The sequence below is a fragment of the Lissotriton vulgaris genome, unplaced genomic scaffold (assembly GCF_964263255.1).
Source record: "Lissotriton vulgaris unplaced genomic scaffold, aLisVul1.2 SCAFFOLD_2072, whole genome shotgun sequence".
Lineage (NCBI taxonomy): Eukaryota > Metazoa > Chordata > Amphibia > Caudata > Salamandridae > Lissotriton > Lissotriton vulgaris.
This window is the reverse complement of record NW_028244743.1, coordinates 104,681-123,282: the sequence shown is the minus strand read 5'-3', so window position 1 is coordinate 123,282 and position 18,602 is coordinate 104,681. Positions and strand designations below refer to the sequence as shown.

Here is an 18,602-nt window from a genome sequence, read left to right as displayed (position 1 = left end):
CCTTTCCACTCTCAGAGCCCTTCACCTAACCTACTGTGCAGCTGTTTCACCTTTAATATCACTGTTCCACAGGCAGCGTGACGTCACAATGCTCCTTGTCTGTAGCCCGAACCAGGAGCCTTTGCAAACCTGGTATAATCTACATACTTACGGTGTGTTTAGTCTTGGACCACAAATGCAGTGAAGAATAATGGATTGCTACTCTTCATACATTTTTGACCATTGGCTCAGATTTGAATGCGTACTGGCCATCTGAGCATCTCTGCCAGGCCACCCTATGTCTAGAGACTGTAGATTTAGAGAGTTTATAAACATTGTCAGTTCATCAATAAAGTGTGCTCGCTTCGGCAGCACATATACTAAAATTGGAACGATACAGAGAAGATTAGCATGGCCCCTGCGCAAGGATGACACGCAAATTCGTGAAGCGTTCCATATTTTTAACAGCTTTTAGGAGAGAAATCTTTTTTGTTTTCAAGACTAATTGAAAAAATAAAGCAGGTCCCAGTGCTGTCCCCGTAATATGTATTTTTCAATTAGTCTCTCCTCAACATTTTTAATGTATTTGCTTTGCAGTAAAGAAGGTGCGCTCTATGTTCAGCTGCATTTAGCAAGGAAGCCTGCAGGACTTCTGGGACTTTTCTTTCTCTTTTTTAGCCTCACTGTCATTATTCTTCACCACCCCCAAATCTATACTGCTGCAGTGTTGTGTTGCTTTGTGGGAAGCAGGACAAAGAGAAGGGCAGGGCCTATGCAAATGAAGGCCTCAGGGATGTCTGGGAGTGCCTTTTTAGCAGTATTGTTAAAGTCCACCTTGCAACCGGATTGGTCGGGTAAGCTGAAAAACACCATGCCAGATTGGGCACCAGGTCTCTAGGCGCTTGGAGGACATATTGGGTCTACATCCCTCAGTTTCTGAGGTCCAAGAAATGTTCACCCTCTACCCTAATAGAGAGGTCTTGGCCGATCGTGGCTGAGAAGGGAAGAAGGTTGCAGCGCAAGATGCTTATGGTCCTTCTCTAATAATGGACCAACTTTCTCTCTCTCCTTACCTGTGGTTCTGCCTGGCTACTGGGGCTACCAGTTGTAAGCCTGCAGCCCACAGGGAGTTGGTTTGTTCCTCTCACACATGTAAATGGGTAAGCATTCAAGTGCACACACCTGCCTACGTCCACTGACCCTCGCGCACACACACTTTTGTCAACAAGCTTTTTCGCAATTAAGAGTATCAGGGACCCATGTTGAAATACAAAAGCAGCACACCACGTGACGGCCATCACATAGAGTCCAGCAGCAAATGGGAAACGTTTAACTAGCTGTGGTCCTATTACTTGCGCTCTACCGTGGAACAACTGCTGGATGAGTCCTGCTGGAGAATATTGAACCTACAACAAGTCTGAGGTAAATAAAAATTCCACAGGAATATAATCAAACAGGGACCTACAACCCTTCCGAGCCAGATAGGAGTCGAACCTACAATCTTCTGATCCGTAGTCAGACGCGTTATCCATTGCGCCACTGGCCCTATGTAGACTTACGCATCCTTTTGTCCTTAAGTGGGCTAGAAAGTGTGTGTATGTGTGTGTGAAGGCACAAGGAAACCCATCTGACCTCCTGGAAGTCTGTTCTGTGAGGTTTTCCCAAGTTTTACAAAGGACTTTAGGAGAAGGAAGCACCTAAAAGCTAGGCGAAATGGTCCTAGATCCAAGGAAATCTTTTAGATCAGGCTCAGTTTCTTAAATAGTTTGCATTAACATAATCAGTTCCAGGTCTGTGTGGGGCTGAGCTTGGGAACTCCTTAGTAAGTAGGCGTTTACAACAATAAGGGGTTTAATATTACAACACAGGTGAACATTCAGACACATTATCATAAGCTCACCTTGTCCAGGGACCCAAGCATGCTGCCTTTCCACTCTCAGAGCCCTTCACCTAACCTACTGTGCAGCTGTTTCACCTTTAATATCACTGTTCCACAGGCAGCGTGACGTCACAATGCTCCTTGTCTGTAGCCCGAACCAGGAGCCTTTGCAAACCTGGTATAATCTACATACTTACGGTGTGTTTAGTCTTGGACCACAAATGCAGTGAAGAATAATGGATTGCTACTCTTCATACATTTTTGACCATTGGCTCAGATTTGAATGCGTACTGGCCATCTGAGCATCTCTGCCAGGCCACCCTATGTCTAGAGACTGTAGATTTAGAGAGTTTATAAACATTGTCAGTTCATCAATAAAGTGTGCTCGCTTCGGCAGCACATATACTAAAATTGGAACGATACAGAGAAGATTAGCATGGCCCCTGCGCAAGGATGACACGCAAATTCGTGAAGCGTTCCATATTTTTAACAGCTTACAGGAGAGAAATCTTTTTTGTTTTCAAGACTAATTGAAAAAATAAAGCAGGTCCCAGTGCTGTCCCCGTAATATGTATTTTTCAATTAGTCTCTCCTCAACATTTTTAATGTATTTGCTTTGCAGTAAAGAAGGTGCGCTCTATGTTCAGCTGCATTTAGCAAGGAAGCCTGCAGGACTTCTGGGACTTTTCTTTCTCTTTTTTAGCCTCACTGTCATTATTCTTCACCACCCCCAAATCTATACTGCTGCAGTGTTGTGTTGCTTTGTGGGAAGCAGGACAAAGAGAAGGGCAGGGCCTATGCAAATGAAGGCCTCAGGGATGTCTGGGAGTGCCTTTTAAGCAGTATTGTTAAAGTCCACCTTGCAACCGGATTGGTCGGGTAAGCTGAAAAACACCATGCCAGATTGGGCACCAGGTGTCTAGGCGCTTGGAGGACATATTGGGTCTACATCCCTCAGTTTCTGAGGTCCAAGAAATGTTCACCCTCTACCCTAATAGAGAGGTCTTGGCCGATCGTGGCTGATCGTGGCTGAGAGGGGAAGAAGGTAGCAGTGCAAGATGCTTATGGTCCTTCTCTAATAATGGACCAACTTTCTCTCTCTCCTTACCTGTGGTTCTGCCTGGCTACTGGGGCTACCAGTTGTAAGCCTGCAGCCCACAGGGAGTTGGTTTGTTCCTCTCACACATGTAAATGGGTAAGCATTCAAGTGCACACACCTGCCTACGTCCACAGACCCTCGCGCACACACACTTTTGTCAACAAGCTTTTTCGCAATTAAGAGTATCAGGGACCCATGTTGAAATACAAAAGCAGCACACCACGTGACGGCCATCACATAGAGTCCAGCAGCAAATGGGAAACGTTTAACTAGCTGTAGTCCTATTACTTGCGCTCTACCGTGGAACAACTGCTGGATGAGTCCTGCTGGAGAATATTGAACCTACAACAAGTCTGAGGTAAATAAAAATTCCACAGGAATATAATCAAACAGGGACCTACAACCCTTCCGAGCCAGATAGGAGTCGAACCTACAATCTTCTGATCCGTAGTCAGACGCGTTATCCATTGCGCCACTGGCCCTATGTAGACTTACGCATCCTTTTGTCCTTAAGTGGGCTAGAAAGTGTGTGTATGTGTGTGTGAAGGCACAAGGAAACCCATCTGACCTCCTGGAAGTCTGTTCTGTGAGGTTTTCCCAAGTTTTACAAAGGACTTTAGGAGAAGGAAGCACCTAAAAGCTAGGCGAAATGGTCCTAGATCCAAGGAAATCTTTTAGATCAGGCTCAGTTTCTTAAATAGTTTGCATTAACATAATCAGTTCCAGGTCTGTGTGGGGCTGAGCTTGGGAACTCCTTAGTAAGTAGGCGTTTACAACAATAAGGGGTTTAATATTACAACACAGGTGAACATTCAGACACATTATCATAAGCTCACCTTGTCCAGGGACCCAAGCATGCTGCCTTTCCACTCTCAGAGCCCTTCACCTAACCTACTGTGCAGCTGTTTCACCTTTAATATCACTGTTCCACAGGCAGCGTGACGTCACAATGCTCCTTGTCTGTAGCCCGACCCAGGAGCCTTTGCAAACCTGGTATAATCTACATACTTACGGTGTGTTTAGTCTTGGACCACAAATGCAGTGAAGAATAATGGATTGCTACTCTTCATACATTTTTGACCATTGGCTCAGATTTGAATGCGTACTGGCCATCTGAGCATCTCTGCCAGGCCACCCTATGTCTAGAGACTGTAGATTTAGAGAGTTTATAAACATTGTCAGTTCATCAATAAAGTGTGCTCGCTTCGGCAGCACATATACTAAAATTGGAACGATACAGAGAAGATTAGCATGGCCCCTGCGCAAGGATGACACGCAAATTCGTGAAGCGTTCCATATTTTTAACAGCTTTCAGGAGAGAAATCTTTTTTGTTTTCAAGACTAATTGAAAAAATAAAGCAGGTCCCAGTGCTGTCCCCGTAATATGTATTTTTCAATTAGTCTCTCCTCAACATTTTTAATGTATTTGCTTTGCAGTAAAGAAGGTGCGCTCTATGTTCAGCTGCATTTAGCAAGGAAGCCTGCAGGACTTCTGGGACTTTTCTTTCTCTTTTTTAGCCTCACTGTCATTATTCTTCACCACCCCCAAATCTATACTGCTGCAGTGTTGTGTTGCTTTGTGGGAAGCAGGACAAAGAGAAGGGCAGGGCCTATGCAAATGAAGGCCTCAGGGATGTCTGGGAGTGCCTTTTTAGCAGTATTGTTAAAGTCCACCTTGCAACCGGATTGGTCGGGTAAGCTGAAAAACACCATGCCAGATTGGGCACCAGGTCTCTAGGCGCTTGGAGGACATATTGGGTCTACATCCCTCAGTTTCTGAGGTCCAAGAAATGTTCACCCTCTACCCTAATAGAGAGGTCTTGGCCGATCGTGGCTGAGAAGGGAAGAAGGTTGCAGCGCAAGATGCTTATGGTCCTTCTCTAATAATGGACCAACTTTCTCTCTCTCATTACCTGTGGTTCTGCCTGGCTACTGGGGGGCTACCAGTTGTAAGCCTGCAGCCCGCAGGGAGTTGGTTTGTTCCTCTCACACATGTAAATGGGTAAGCATTCAAGTGCACACACCTGCCTACGTCCACAGACCCTCGCGCACACACACTTTTGTCAACAAGCTTTTTCGCAATTAAGAGTATCAGGGACCCATGTTGAAATACAAAAGCAGCACACCACGTGACGGCCATCACATAGAGTCCAGCAGCAAATGGGAAACGTTTAACTAGCTGTGGTCCTATTACTTGCGCTCTACCGTGGAACAACTGCTGGATGAGTCCTGCTGGAGAATATTGAACCTACAACAAGTCTGAGGTAAATAAAAATTCCACAGGAATATAATCAAACAGGGACCTACAACCCTTCCGAGCCAGATAGGAGTCGAACCTACAATCTTCTGATCCGTAGTCAGACGCGTTATCCATTGCGCCACTGGCCCTATGTAGACTTATGCATCCTTTTGTCCTTAAGTGGGCTAGAAAGTGTGTGTATGTGTGTGTGAAGGCACAAGGAAACCCATCTGACCTCCTGGAAGTCTGTTCTGTGAGGTTTTCCCAAGTTTTACAAAGGACTTTAGGAGAAGGAAGCACCTAAAAGCTAGGCGAAATGGTCCTAGATCCAAGGAAATCTTTTAGATCAGGCTCAGTTTCTTAAATAGTTTGCATTAACATAATCAGTTCCAGGTCTGTGTGGGGCTGAGCTTGGGAACTCCTTAGTAAGTAGGCGTTTACAACAATAAGGGGTTTAATATTACAACACAGGTGAACATTCAGACACATTATCATAAGCTCACCTTGTCCAGGGACCCAAGCATGCTGCCTTTCCACTCTCAGAGCCCTTCACCTAACCTACTGTGCAGCTGTTTCACCTTTAATATCACTGTTCCACAGGCAGCGTGACGTCACAATGCTCCTTGTCTGTAGCCCGAACCAGGAGCCTTTGCAAACCTGGTATAATCTACATACTTACGGTGTGTTTAGTCTTGGACCACAAATGCAGTGAAGAATAATGGATTGCTACTCTTCATACATTTTTGACCATTGGCTCAGATTTGAATGCGTACTGGCCATCTGAGCATCTCTGCCAGGCCACCCTATGTCTAGAGACTGTAGATTTAGAGAGTTTATAAACATTGTCAGTTCATCAATAAAGTGTGCTCGCTTCGGCAGCACATATACTAAAATTGGAACGATACAGAGAAGATTAGCATGGCCCCTGCGCAAGGATGACACGCAAATTCGTGAAGCGTTCCATATTTTTAACAGCTTTCAGGAGAGAAATCTTTTTTGTTTTCAAGACTAATTGAAAAAATAAAGCAGGTCTCAGTGCTGTCCCCGTAATATGTATTTTTCAATTAGTCTCTCCTCAACATTTTTAATGTATTTGCTTTGCAGTAAAGAAGGTGCGCTCTATGTTCAGCTGCATTTAGCAAGGAAGCCTGCAGGACTTCTGGGACTTTTCTTTCTCTTTTTTAGCCTCACTGTCATTATTCTTCACCACCCCCAAATCTATACTGCTGCAGTGTTGTGTTGCTTTGTGGGAAGCAGGACAAAGAGAAGGGCAGGGCCTATGCAAATGAAGGCCTCAGGGATGTCTGGGAGTGCCTTTTTAGCAGTATTGTTAAAGTCCACCTTGCAACCGGATTGGTCGGGTAAGCTGAAAAACACCATGCCAGATTGGGCACCAGGTGTCTAGGTGCTTGGAGGACATATTGGGTCTACATCCCTCAGTTTCTGAGGTCCAAGAAATGTTCACCCTCTACCCTAATAGAGAGGTCTTGGCCGATCGTGGCTGATCGTGGCTGAGAGGGGAAGAAGGTAGCAGTGCAAGATGCTTATGGTCCTTCTCTAATAATGGACCAACTTTCTCTCTCTCCTTACCTGTGGTTCTGCCTGGCTACTGGGGCTACCAGTTGTAAGCCTGCAGCCCACAGGGAGTTGGTTTGTTCCTCTCACACATGTAAATGGGTAAGCATTCAAGTGCACACACCTGCCTACGTCCACAGACCCTCGCGCACACACACTTTTGTCAACAAGCTTTTTCGCAATTAAGAGTATCAGGGACCCATGTTGAAATACAAAAGCAGCACACCACGTGACGGCCATCACATAGAGTCCAGCAGCAAATGGGAAACGTTTAACTAGCTGTGGTCCTATTACTTGCGCTCTACCGTGGAACAACTGCTGGATGAGTCCTGCTGGAGAATATTGAACCTACAACAAGTCTGAGGTAAATAAAAATTCCACAGGAATATAATCAAACAGGGACCTACAACCCTTCCGAGCCAGATAGGAGTCGAACCTACAATCTTCTGATCCGTAGTCAGACGCGTTATCCATTGCGCCACTGGCCCTATGTAGACTTACGCATCCTTTTGTCCTTAAGTGGGCTAGAAAGTGTGTGTATGTGTGTGTGAAGGCACAAGGAAACCCATCTGACCTCCTGGAAGTCTGTTCTGTGAGGTTTTCCCAAGTTTTACAAAGGACTTTAGGAGAAGGAAGCACCTAAAAGCTAGGCGAAATGGTCCTAGATCCAAGGAAATCTTTTAGATCAGGCTCAGTTTCTTAAATAGTTTGCATTAACATAATCAGTTCCAGGTCTGTGTGGGGCTGAGCTTGAGAACTCCTTAGTAAGTAGGCGTTTACAACAATAAGGGGTTTAATATTGCAACACAGGTGAACATTCAGACACATTATCATAAGCTCACCTTGTCCAGGGACCCAAGCATGCTGCCTTTCCACTCTCAGAGCCCTTCACCTAACCTACTGTGCAGCTTTTTCACTTTTAATATCACTGTTCCACAGGCAACGTGACGTCACAATGCTCCTTGTCTGTAGCCCGACCCAGGAGCCTTTGCAAACCTGGTATCATCTACATACTTACGGTGTGTTTAGTCTTGGACCACAAATGCAGTGAAGAATAATGGATTGCTACTCTTCATACATTTTTGACCATTGGCTCAGATTTGAATGCGTACTGGCCATCTGAGCATCTCTGCCAGGCCACCCTATGTCTAGAGACTGTAGATTTAGAGAGTTTATAAACATTGTCAGTTCATCAATAAAGTGTGCTCGCTTCGGCAGCACATATACTAAAATTGGAACGATACAGAGAAGATTAGCATGGCCCCTGCGCAAGGATGACACGCAAATTCGTGAAGCGTTCCATATTTTTAACAGCTTTCAGGAGAGAAATCTTTTTTGTTTTCAAGACTAATTGAAAAAATAAAGCAGGTCCCAGTGCTGTCCCCGTAATATGTATTTTTCAATTAGTCTCTCCTCAACATTTTTAATGTATTTGCTTTGCAGTAAAGAAGGTGCGCTCTATGTTCAGCTGCATTTAGCAAGGAAGCCTGCAGGACTTCTGGGACTTTTCTTTCTCTTTTTTAGCCTCACTGTCATTATTCTTCACCACCCCCAAATCTATACTGCTGCAGTGTTGTGTTGCTTTGTGGGAAGCAGGACAAAGAGAAGGGCAGGGCCTATGCAAATGAAGGCCTCAGGGATGTCTGGGAGTGCCTTTTTAGCAGTATTGTTAAAGTCCACCTTGCAACCGGATTGGTCGGGTAAGCTGAAAAACACCATGCCAGATTGGGCACCAGGTGTCTAGGCGCTTGGAGGACATATTGGGTCTACATCCCTCAGTTTCTGAGGTCCAAGAAATGTTCACCCTCTACCCTAATAGAGAGGTCTTGGCCGATCGTGGCTGATCGTGGCTGAGAGGGGAAGAAGGTAGCAGTGCAAGATGTTTATGGTCCTTCTCTAATAATGGACCAACTTTCTCTCTCTCCTTACCTGTGGTTCTGCCTGGCTACTGGGGCTACCAGTTGTAAGCCTGCAGCCCACAGGGAGTTGGTTTGTTCCTCTCACACATGTAAATGGGTAAGCATTCAAGTGCACACACCTGCCTACGTCCACAGACCCTCGCGCACACACACTTTTGTCAACAAGCTTTTTCGCAATTAAGAGTATCAGGGACCCATGTTGAAATACAAAAGCAGCACACCACGTGACGGCCATCACATAGAGTCCAGCAGCAAATGGGAAACGTTTAACTAGCTGTGGTCCTATTACTTGCGCTCTACCGTGGAACAACTGCTGGATGAGTCCTGCTGGAGAATATTGAACCTACAACAAGTCTGAGGTAAATAAAAATTCCACAGGAATATAATCAAACAGGGACCTACAACCCTTCCGAGCCAGATAGGAGTCAAACCTACAATCTTCTGATCCGTAGTCAGACGCGTTATCCATTGCGCCACTGGCCCTATGTAGACTTACGCATCCTTTTGTCCTTAAGTGGGCTAGAAAGTGTGTGTATGTGTGTGTGAAGGCACAAGGAAACCCATCTGACCTCCTGGAAGTCTGTTCTGTGAGGTTTTCCCAAGTTTTACAAAGGACTTTAGGAGAAGGAAGCACCTAAAAGCTAGGCGAAATGGTCCTAGATCCAAGGAAATCTTTTAGATCAGGCTCAGTTTCTTAAATAGTTTGCATTAACATAATCAGTTCCAGGTCTGTGTGGGGCTGAGCTTGAGAACTCCTTAGTAAGTAGGCGTTTACAACAATAAGGGGTTTAATATTACAACACAGGTGAACATTCAGACACATTATCATAAGCTCACCTTGTCCAGGGACCCAAGCATGCTGCCTTTCCACTCTCAGAGCCCTTCACCTAACCTACTGTGCAGCTGTTTCACCTTTAATATCACTGTTCCACAGGCAACGTGACGTCACAATGCTCCTTGTCTGTAGCCCGACCCAGGAGCCTTTGCAAACCTGGTATAATCTACATACTTACGGTGTGTTTAGTCTTGGACCACAAATGCAGTGAAGAATAATGGATTGCTACTCTTCATACATTTTTGACCATTGGCTCAGATTTGAATGCGTACTGGCCATCTGAGCATCTCTGCCAGGCCACCCTATGTCTAGAGACTGTAGATTTAGAGAGTTTATAAACATTGTCAGTTCATTAATAAAGTGTGCTCGCTTCGGCAGCACATATACTAAAATTGGAACGATACAGAGAAGATTAGCATGGCCCCTGCGCAAGGATGACACGCAAATTCGTGAAGCGTTCCATATTTTTAACAGCTTTCAGGAGAGAAATCTTTTTTGTTTTCAAGACTAATTGAAAAAATAAAGCAGGTCCCAGTGCTGTCCCCGTAATATGTATTTTTCAATTAGTCTCTCCTCAACATTTTTAATGTATTTGCTTTGCAGTAAAGAAGGTGCGCTCTATGTTCAGCTGCATTTAGCAAGGAAGCCTGCAGGACTTCTGGGACTTTTCTTTCTCTTTTTTAGCCTCACTGTCATTATTCTTCACCACCCCCAAATCTATACTGCTGCAGTGTTGTGTTGCTTTGTGGGAAGCAGGACAAAGAGAAGGGCAGGGCCTATGCAAATGAAGGCCTCAGGGATGTCTGGGAGTGCCTTTTTAGCAGTATTGTTAAAGTCCACCTTGCAACCGGATTGGTCGGGTAAGCTGAAAAACACCATGCCAGATTGGGCACCAGGTGTCTAGGCGCTTGGAGGACATATTGGGTCTACATCCCTCAGTTTCTGAGGTCCAAGAAATGTTCACCCTCTACCCTAATAGAGAGGTCTTGGCTGATCGTGGCTGAGATGGGAAGAAGGTAGCAGTGCAAGATGCTTATGGTTTTTCTCTAATAATGGACCAACTTTCTCTCTCTCCTTACCTGTGGTTCTGCCTGGCTACTGGGGCTACCAGTTGTAAGCCTGCAGCCCACAGGGAGTTGGTTTGTTCCTCTCACACATGTAAATGGGTAAGCATTCAAGTGCACACACCTGCCTATGTCCACAGACCCTCGCGCACACACACTTTTGTCAACAAGCTTTTTCGCAATTAAGAGTATCAGGGACCCATGTTGAAATACAAAAGCAGCACACCACGTGACGGCCATCACATAGAGTCCAGCAGCAAATGGGAAACGTTTAACTAGCTGTGGTCCTATTACTTGCGCTCTACCGTGGAACAACTGCTGGATGAGTCCTGCTGGAGAATATTGAACCTACAACAAGTCTGAGGTAAATAAAAATTCCACAGGAATATAATCAAACAGGGACCTACAACCCTTCCGAGCCAGATAGGAGTCGAACCTACAATCTTCTGATCCGTAGTCAGACGCGTTATCCATTGCGCCACTGGCCCTATGTAGACTTACGCATCCTTTTGTCCTTAAGTGGGCTAGAAAGTGTGTGTATGTGTGTGTGAAGGCACAAGGAAACCCATCTGACCTCCTGGAAGTCTGTTCTGTGAGGTTTTCCCAAGTTTTACAAAGGACTTTAGGAGAAGGAAGCACCTAAAAGCTAGGCGAAATGGTCCTAGATCCAAGGAAATCTTTTAGATCAGGCTCAGTTTCTTAAATAGTTTGCATTAACATAATCAGTTCCAGGTCTGTGTGGGGCTGAGCTTGGGAACTCCTTAGTAAGTAGGCGTTTACAACAATAAGGGGTTTAATATTACAACACAGGTGAACATTCAGACACATTATCATAAGCTCACCTTGTCCAGGGACCCAAGCATGCTGCCTTTCCACTCTCAGAGCCCTTCACCTAACCTACTGTGCAGCTGTTTCACCTTTAATATCACTGTTCCACAGGCAGCGTGACGTCACAATGCTCCTTGTCTGTAGCCCGAACCAGGAGCCTTTGCAAACCTGGTATAATCTACATACTTACGGTGTGTTTAGTCTTGGACCACAAATGCAGTGAAGAATAATGGATTGCTACTCTTCATACATTTTTGACCATTGGCTCAGATTTGAATGCGTACTGGCCATCTGAGCATCTCTGCCAGGCCACCCTATGTCTAGAGACTGTAGATTTAGAGAGTTTATAAACATTGTCAGTTCATCAATAAAGTGTGCTCGCTTCGGCAGCACATATACTAAAATTGGAACGATACAGAGAAGATTAGCATGGCCCCTGCGCAAGGATGACACGCAAATTCATGAAGCGTTCCATATTTTTAACAGCTTTCAGGAGAGAAATCTTTTTTGTTTTCAAGACTAATTGAAAAAATAAAGCAGGTCCCAGTGCTGTCCCCGTAATATGTATTTTTCAATTAGTCTCTCCTCAACATTTTTAATGTATTTGCTTTGCAGTAAAGAAGGTGCGCTCTATGTTCAGCTGCATTTAGCAAGGAAGCCTGCAGGACTTCTGGGACTTTTCTTTCTCTTTTTTAGCCTCACTGTCATTATTCTTCACCACCCCCAAATCTATACTGCTGCAGTGTTGTGTTGCTTTGTGGGAAGCAGGACAAAGAGAAGGGCAGGGCCTATGCAAATGAAGGCCTCAGGGATGTCTGGGAGTGCCTTTTTAGCAGTATTGTTAAAGTCCACCTTGCAACCGGATTGGTCGGGTAAGCTGAAAAACACCATGCCAGATTGGGCACCAGGTCTCTAGGCGCTTGGAGGACATATTGGGTCTACATCCCTCAGTTTCTGAGGTCCAAGAAATGTTCACCCTCTACCCTAATAGAGAGGTCTTGGCCGATCGTGGCTGAGAAGGGAAGAAGGTTGCAGCGCAAGATGCTTATGGTCCTTCTCTAATAATGGAACAACTTTCTCTCTCTCCTTACCTGTGGTTCTGCCTGGCTACTGGGGCTACCAGTTGTAAGCCTGCAGCCCACAGGGAGTTGGTTTGTTCCTCTCACACATGTAAATGGGTAAGCATTCAAGTGCACACACCTGCCTACGTCCACAGACCCTCGCGCACACACACTTTTGTCAACAAGCTTTTTCGCAATTAAGAGTATCAGGGACCCATGTTGAAATACAAAAGCAGCACACCACGTGACGGCCATCACATAGAGTCCAGCAGCAAATGGGAAACGTTTAACTAGCTGTGGTCCTATTACTCGTGCTCTACCGTGGAACAACTGCTGGATGAGTCCTGCTGGAGAATATTGAACCTACAACAAGTCTGAGGTAAATAAAAATTCCACAGGAATATAATCAAACAGGGACCTACAACCCTTCCGAGCCAGATAGGAGTCGAACCTACAATCTTCTGATCCGTAGTCAGACGCGTTATCCATTGCGCCACTGGCCCTATGTAGACTTACGCATCCTTTTGTCCTTAAGTGGGCTAGAAAGTGTGTGTATGTGTGTGTGAAGGCACAAGGAAACCCATCTGACCTCCTGGAAGTCTGTTCTGTGAGGTTTTCCCAAGTTTTACAAAGGACTTTAGGAGAAGGAAGCACCTAAAAGCTAGGCGAAATGGTCCTAGATCCAAGGAAATCTTTTAGATCAGGCTCAGTTTCTTAAATAGTTTGCATTAACATAATCAGTTCCAGGTCTGTGTGGGGCTGAGCTTGGGAACTCCTTAGTAAGTAGGCGTTTACAACAATAAGGGGTTTAATATTACAACACAGGTGAACATTCAGACACATTATCATAAGCTCACCTTGTCCAGGGACCCAAGCATGCTGCCTTTCCACTCTCAGAGCCCTTCACCTAACCTACTGTGCAGCTGTTTCACCTTTAATATCACTGTTCCACAGGCAGCGTGACGTCACAATGCTCCTTGTCTGTAGCCCGAACCAGGAGCCTTTGCAAACCTGGTATAATCTACATACTTACGGTGTGTTTAGTCTTGGACCACAAATGCAGTGAAGAATAATGGATTGCTACTCTTCATACATTTTTGACCATTGGCTCAGATTTGAATGCGTACTGGCCATCTGAGCATCTCTGCCAGGCCACCCTATGTCTAGAGACTGTAGATTTAGAGAGTTTATAAACATTGTCAGTTCATCAATAAAGTGTGCTCGCTTCGGCAGCACATATACTAAAATTGGAACGATACAGAGAAGATTAGCATGGCCCCTGCGCAAGGATGACACGCAAATTCATGAAGCGTTCCATATTTTTAACAGCTTTCAGGAGAGAAATCTTTTTTGTTTTCAAGACTAATTGAAAAAATAAAGCAGGTCCCAGTGCTGTCCCCGTAATATGTATTTTTCAATTAGTCTCTCCTCAACATTTTTAATGTATTTGCTTTGCAGTAAAGAAGGTGCGCTCTATGTTCAGCTGCATTTAGCAAGGAAGCCTGCAGGACTTCTGGGACTTTTCTTTCTCTTTTTTAGCCTCACTGTCATTATTCTTCACCACCCCCAAATCTATACTGCTGCAGTGTTGTGTTGCTTTGTGGGAAGCAGGACAAAGAGAAGGGCAGGGCCTATGCAAATGAAGGCCTCAGGGATGTCTGGGAGTGCCTTTTTAGCAGTATTGTTAAAGTCCACCTTGCAACCGGATTGGTCGGGTAAGCTGAAAAACACCATGCCAGATTGGGCACCAGGTCTCTAGGCGCTTGGAGGACATATTGGGTCTACATCCCTCAGTTTCTGAGGTCCAAGAAATGTTCACCCTCTACCCTAATAGAGAGGTCTTGGCCGATCGTGGCTGAGAAGGGAAGAAGGTTGCAGCGCAAGATGCTTATGGTCCTTCTCTAATAATGGAACAACTTTCTCTCTCTCCTTACCTGTGGTTCTGCCTGGCTACTGGGGCTACCAGTTGTAAGCCTGCAGCCCACAGGGAGTTGGTTTGTTCCTCTCACACATGTAAATGGGTAAGCATTCAAGTGCACACACCTGCCTACGTCCACAGACCCTCGCGCACACACACTTTTGTCAACAAGCTTTTTCGCAATTAAGAGTATCAGGGACCCATGTTGAAATACAAAAGCAGCACACCACGTGACGGCCATCACATAGAGTCCAGCAGCAAATGGGAAACGTTTAACTAGCTGTGGTCCTATTACTCGTGCTCTACCGTGGAACAACTGCTGGATGAGTCCTGCTGGAGAATATTGAACCTACAACAAGTCTGAGGTAAATAAAAATTCCACAGGAATATAATCAAACAGGGACCTACAACCCTTCCGAGCCAGATAGGAGTCGAACCTACAATTTTCTGATCCGTAGTCAGACGCGTTATCCATTGCGCCACTGGCCCTATGTAGACTTACGCATCCTTTTGTCCTTAAGTGGGCTAGAAAGTGTGTGTATGTGTGTGTGAAGGCACAAGGAAACCCATCTGACCTCCTGGAAGTCTGTTCTGTGAGGTTTTCCCAAGTTTTACAAAGGACTTTAGGAGAAGGAAGCACCTAAAAGCTAGGCGAAATGGTCCTAGATCCAAGGAAATCTTTTAGATCAGGCTCAGTTTCTTAAATAGTTTGCATTAACATAATCAGTTCCAGGTCTGTGTGGGGCTGAGCTTGGGAACTCCTTAGTAAGTAGGCGTTTACAACAATTAGGGGTTTAATATTACAACACAGGTGAACATTCAGACACATTATCATAAGCTCACCTTGTCCAGGGACCCAAGCATGCTGCCTTTCCACTCTCAGAGCCCTTCACCTAACCTACTGTGCAGCTGTTTCACCTTTAATATCACTGTTCCACAGGCAGCGTGACGTCACAATGCTCCTTGTCTGTAGCCCGAACCAGGAGCCTTTGCAAACCTGGTATAATCTACATACTTACGGTGTGTTTAGTCTTGGACCACAAATGCAGTGAAGAATAATGGATTGCTACTCTTCATACATTTTTGACCATTGGCTCAGATTTGAATGCGTACTGGCCATCTGAGCATCTCTGCCAGGCCACCCTATGTCTAGAGACTGTAGATTTAGAGAGTTTATAAACATTGTCAGTTCATCAATAAAGTGTGCTCGCTTCGGCAGCACATATACTAAAATTGGAACGATACAGAGAAGATTAGCATGGCCCCTGCGCAAGGATGACACGCAAATTCGTGAAGCGTTCCATATTTTTAACAGCTTTTAGGAGAGAAATCTTTTTTGTTTTCAAGACTAATTGAAAAAATAAAGCAGGTCCCAGTGCTGTCCCCGTAATATGTATTTTTCAATTAGTCTCTCCTCAACATTTTTAATGTATTTGCTTTGCAGTAAAGAAGGTGCGCTCTATGTTCAGCTGCATTTAGCAAGGAAGCCTGCAGGACTTCTGGGACTTTTCTTTCTCTTTTTTAGCCTCACTGTCATTATTCTTCACCACCCCCAAATCTATACTGCTGCAGTGTTGTGTTGCTTTGTGGGAAGCAGGACAAAGAGAAGGGCAGGGCCTATGCAAATGAAGGCCTCAGGGATGTCTGGGAGTGCCTTTTTAGCAGTATTGTTAAAGTCCACCTTGCAACCGGATTGGTCGGGTAAGCTGAAAAACACCATGCCAGATTGGGCACCAGGTCTCTAGGCGCTTGGAGGACATATTGGGTCTACATCCCTCAGTTTCTGAGGTCCAAGAAATGTTCACCCTCTACCCTAATAGAGAGGTCTTGGCCGACCGTGGCTGAGAAGGGAAGAAGGTTGCAGCGCAAGATGCTTATGGTCCTTCTCTAATAATGGACCAACTTTCTCTCTCTCCTTACCTGTGGTTCTGCCTGGCTACTGGGGCTACCAGTTGTAAGCCTGCAGCCCACAGGGAGTTGGTTTGTTCCTCTCACACATGTAAATGGGTAAGCATTCAAGTGCACACACCTGCCTACGTCCACTGACCCTCGCGCACACACACTTTTGTCAACAAGCTTTTTCGCAATTAAGAGTATCAGGGACCCATGTTGAAATACAAAAGCAGCACACCACGTGACGGCCATCACATAGAGTCCAGCAGCAAATGGGAAACGTTTAACTAGCTGTGGTCCTATTACTTGCGCTCTACCGTGGAACAACTGCTGGATGAGTCCTGCTGGAGAATATTGAACCTACAACAAGTCTGAGGTAAATAAAAATTCCACAGGAATATAATCAAACAGGGACCTACAACCCTTCCGAGCCAGATAGGAGTCGAACCTACAATCTTCTGATCCGTAGTCAGACGCGTTATCCATTGCGCCACTGGCCCTATGTAGACTTACGCATCCTTTTGTCCTTAAGTGGGCTAGAAAGTGTGTGTATGTGTGTGTGAAGGCACAAGGAAACCCATCTGACCTCCTGGAAGTCTGTTCTGTGAGGTTTTCCCAAGTTTTACAAAGGACTTTAGGAGAAGGAAGCACCTAAAAGCTAGGCAAAATGGTCCTAGATCCAAGGAAATCTTTTAGATCAGGCTCAGTTTCTTAAATAGTTTGCATTAACATAATCAGTTCCAGGTCTGTGTGGGGCTGAGCTTGGGAACTCCTTAGTAAGTAGGCGTTTACAACAATAAGGGGTTTAATATTACAACACAGGTGAACATTCAGACACATTATCATAAGCTCACCTTGTCCAGGGACCCAAGCATGCTGCCTTTCCACTCTCAGAGCCCTTCACCTAACCTACTGTGCAGCTGTTTCACCTTTAATATCACTGTTCCACAGGCAGCGTGACGTCACAATGCTCCTTGTCTGTAGCCCGAACCAGGAGCCTTTGCAAACCTGGTATAATCTACATACTTACGGTGTGTTTAGTCTTGGACCACAAATGCAGTGAAGAATAATGGATTGCTACTCTTCATACATTTTTGACCATTGGCTCAGATTTGAATGCGTACTGGCCATCTGAGCATCTCTGCCAGGCCACCCTATGTCTAGAGACTGTAGATTTAGAGAGTTTATAAACATTGTCAGTTCATCAATAAAGTGTGCTCGCTTCGGCAGCACATATACTAAAATTGGAACGATACAGAGAAGATTAGCATGGCCCCTGCGCAAGGATGACACGCAAATTCGTGAAGCGTTCCATATTTTTAACAGCTTACAGGAGAGAAATCTTTTTTGTTTTCAAGACTAATTGAAAAAATAAAGCAGGTCCCAGTGCTGTCCCCGTAATATGTATTTTTCAATTAGTCTCTCCTCAACATTTTTAATGTATTTGCTTTGCAGTAAAGAAGGTGCGCTCTATGTTCAGCTGCATTTAGCAAGGAAGCCTGCAGGACTTCTGGGACTTTTCTTTCTCTTTTTTAGCCTCACTGTCATTATTCTTCACCACCCCCAAATCTATACTGCTGCAGTGTTGTGTTGCTTTGTGGGAAGCAGGACAAAGAGAAGGGCAGGGCCTATGCAAATGAAGGCCTCAGGGATGTCTGGGAGTGCCTTTTAAGCAGTATTGTTAAAGTCCACCTTGCAACCGGATTGGTCGGGTAAGCTGAAAAACACCATGCCAGATTGGGCACCAGGTGTCTAGGCGCTTGGAGGACATATTGGGTCTACATCCCTCAGTTTCTGAGGTCCAAGAAATGTTCACCCTCTACCCTAATAGAGAGGTCTTGGCCGATCGTGGCTGATCGTGGCTGAGAGGGGAAGAAGGTAGCAGTGCAAGATGCTTATGGTCCTTCTCTAATAATGGACCAACTTTCTCTCTCTCCTTACCTGTGGTTCTGCCTGGCTACTGGGGCTACCAGTTGTAAGCCTGCAGCCCACAGGGAGTTGGTTTGTTCCTCTCACACATGTAAATGGGTAAGCATTCAAGTGCACACACCTGCCTACGTCCACAGACCCTCGCGCACACACACTTTTGTCAACAAGCTTTTTCGCAATTAAGAGTATCAGGGACCCATGTTGAAATACAAAAGCAGCACACCACGTGACGGCCATCACATAGAGTCCAGCAGCAAATGGGAAATGTTTAACTAGCTGTAGTCCTATTACTTGCGCTCTACCGTGGAACAACTGCTGGATGAGTCCTGCTGGAGAATATTGAACCTACAACAAGTCTGAGGTAAATAAAAATTCCACAGGAAT

The 18,602-nt window shown here is 45.2% G+C and overlaps 17 non-coding genes across 17 annotated transcripts; 10 read left to right on the top strand and 7 right to left on the bottom strand.

Moving 5' to 3' along the window:
• Nucleotides 1-335: 335 nt before the first annotated feature.
• LOC147666855 (U6 spliceosomal RNA) lies at nt 336-442 on the top strand. The gene has a single exon (XR_015304722.1). It is a non-coding gene; the product is annotated as a U6 spliceosomal RNA (small nuclear RNA).
• Nucleotides 443-1,452: 1,010 nt separating this feature from the next.
• Nucleotides 1,453-1,525, bottom strand: TRNAR-ACG (transfer RNA arginine (anticodon ACG)). Its single transcript has one exon. It is a non-coding gene; the product is annotated as a tRNA-Arg (tRNA).
• A 714-nt stretch (nt 1,526-2,239) lies between these two features.
• LOC147666853 (U6 spliceosomal RNA) lies at nt 2,240-2,346 on the top strand. The gene has a single exon (XR_015304721.1). It is a non-coding gene; the product is annotated as a U6 spliceosomal RNA (small nuclear RNA).
• A 1,020-nt stretch (nt 2,347-3,366) lies between these two features.
• On the bottom strand, nt 3,367-3,439 carry TRNAR-ACG (transfer RNA arginine (anticodon ACG)). Its single transcript has one exon. It is a non-coding gene; the product is annotated as a tRNA-Arg (tRNA).
• A 714-nt stretch (nt 3,440-4,153) lies between these two features.
• On the top strand, nt 4,154-4,260 carry LOC147666851 (U6 spliceosomal RNA). Its single transcript, XR_015304720.1, has one exon. It is a non-coding gene; the product is annotated as a U6 spliceosomal RNA (small nuclear RNA).
• A 1,012-nt stretch (nt 4,261-5,272) lies between these two features.
• On the bottom strand, nt 5,273-5,345 carry TRNAR-ACG (transfer RNA arginine (anticodon ACG)). Its single transcript has one exon. It is a non-coding gene; the product is annotated as a tRNA-Arg (tRNA).
• Nucleotides 5,346-6,059: 714 nt separating this feature from the next.
• Nucleotides 6,060-6,166, top strand: LOC147666849 (U6 spliceosomal RNA). Its single transcript, XR_015304719.1, has one exon. It is a non-coding gene; the product is annotated as a U6 spliceosomal RNA (small nuclear RNA).
• A 1,020-nt stretch (nt 6,167-7,186) lies between these two features.
• Nucleotides 7,187-7,259, bottom strand: TRNAR-ACG (transfer RNA arginine (anticodon ACG)). The gene has a single exon. It is a non-coding gene; the product is annotated as a tRNA-Arg (tRNA).
• A 714-nt stretch (nt 7,260-7,973) lies between these two features.
• LOC147666847 (U6 spliceosomal RNA) lies at nt 7,974-8,080 on the top strand. Its single transcript, XR_015304718.1, has one exon. It is a non-coding gene; the product is annotated as a U6 spliceosomal RNA (small nuclear RNA).
• Nucleotides 8,081-9,887: 1,807 nt separating this feature from the next.
• LOC147666846 (U6 spliceosomal RNA) lies at nt 9,888-9,994 on the top strand. Its single transcript, XR_015304717.1, has one exon. It is a non-coding gene; the product is annotated as a U6 spliceosomal RNA (small nuclear RNA).
• A 1,010-nt stretch (nt 9,995-11,004) lies between these two features.
• TRNAR-ACG (transfer RNA arginine (anticodon ACG)) lies at nt 11,005-11,077 on the bottom strand. The gene has a single exon. It is a non-coding gene; the product is annotated as a tRNA-Arg (tRNA).
• Nucleotides 11,078-11,791: 714 nt separating this feature from the next.
• Nucleotides 11,792-11,898, top strand: LOC147666844 (U6 spliceosomal RNA). Its single transcript, XR_015304625.1, has one exon. It is a non-coding gene; the product is annotated as a U6 spliceosomal RNA (small nuclear RNA).
• A 1,010-nt stretch (nt 11,899-12,908) lies between these two features.
• TRNAR-ACG (transfer RNA arginine (anticodon ACG)) lies at nt 12,909-12,981 on the bottom strand. Its single transcript has one exon. It is a non-coding gene; the product is annotated as a tRNA-Arg (tRNA).
• Nucleotides 12,982-13,695: 714 nt separating this feature from the next.
• On the top strand, nt 13,696-13,802 carry LOC147666842 (U6 spliceosomal RNA). The gene has a single exon (XR_015304624.1). It is a non-coding gene; the product is annotated as a U6 spliceosomal RNA (small nuclear RNA).
• Nucleotides 13,803-15,599: 1,797 nt separating this feature from the next.
• LOC147666841 (U6 spliceosomal RNA) lies at nt 15,600-15,706 on the top strand. Its single transcript, XR_015304715.1, has one exon. It is a non-coding gene; the product is annotated as a U6 spliceosomal RNA (small nuclear RNA).
• Nucleotides 15,707-16,716: 1,010 nt separating this feature from the next.
• Nucleotides 16,717-16,789, bottom strand: TRNAR-ACG (transfer RNA arginine (anticodon ACG)). The gene has a single exon. It is a non-coding gene; the product is annotated as a tRNA-Arg (tRNA).
• A 714-nt stretch (nt 16,790-17,503) lies between these two features.
• On the top strand, nt 17,504-17,610 carry LOC147666839 (U6 spliceosomal RNA). The gene has a single exon (XR_015304714.1). It is a non-coding gene; the product is annotated as a U6 spliceosomal RNA (small nuclear RNA).
• Nucleotides 17,611-18,602: the final 992 nt, after the last annotated feature.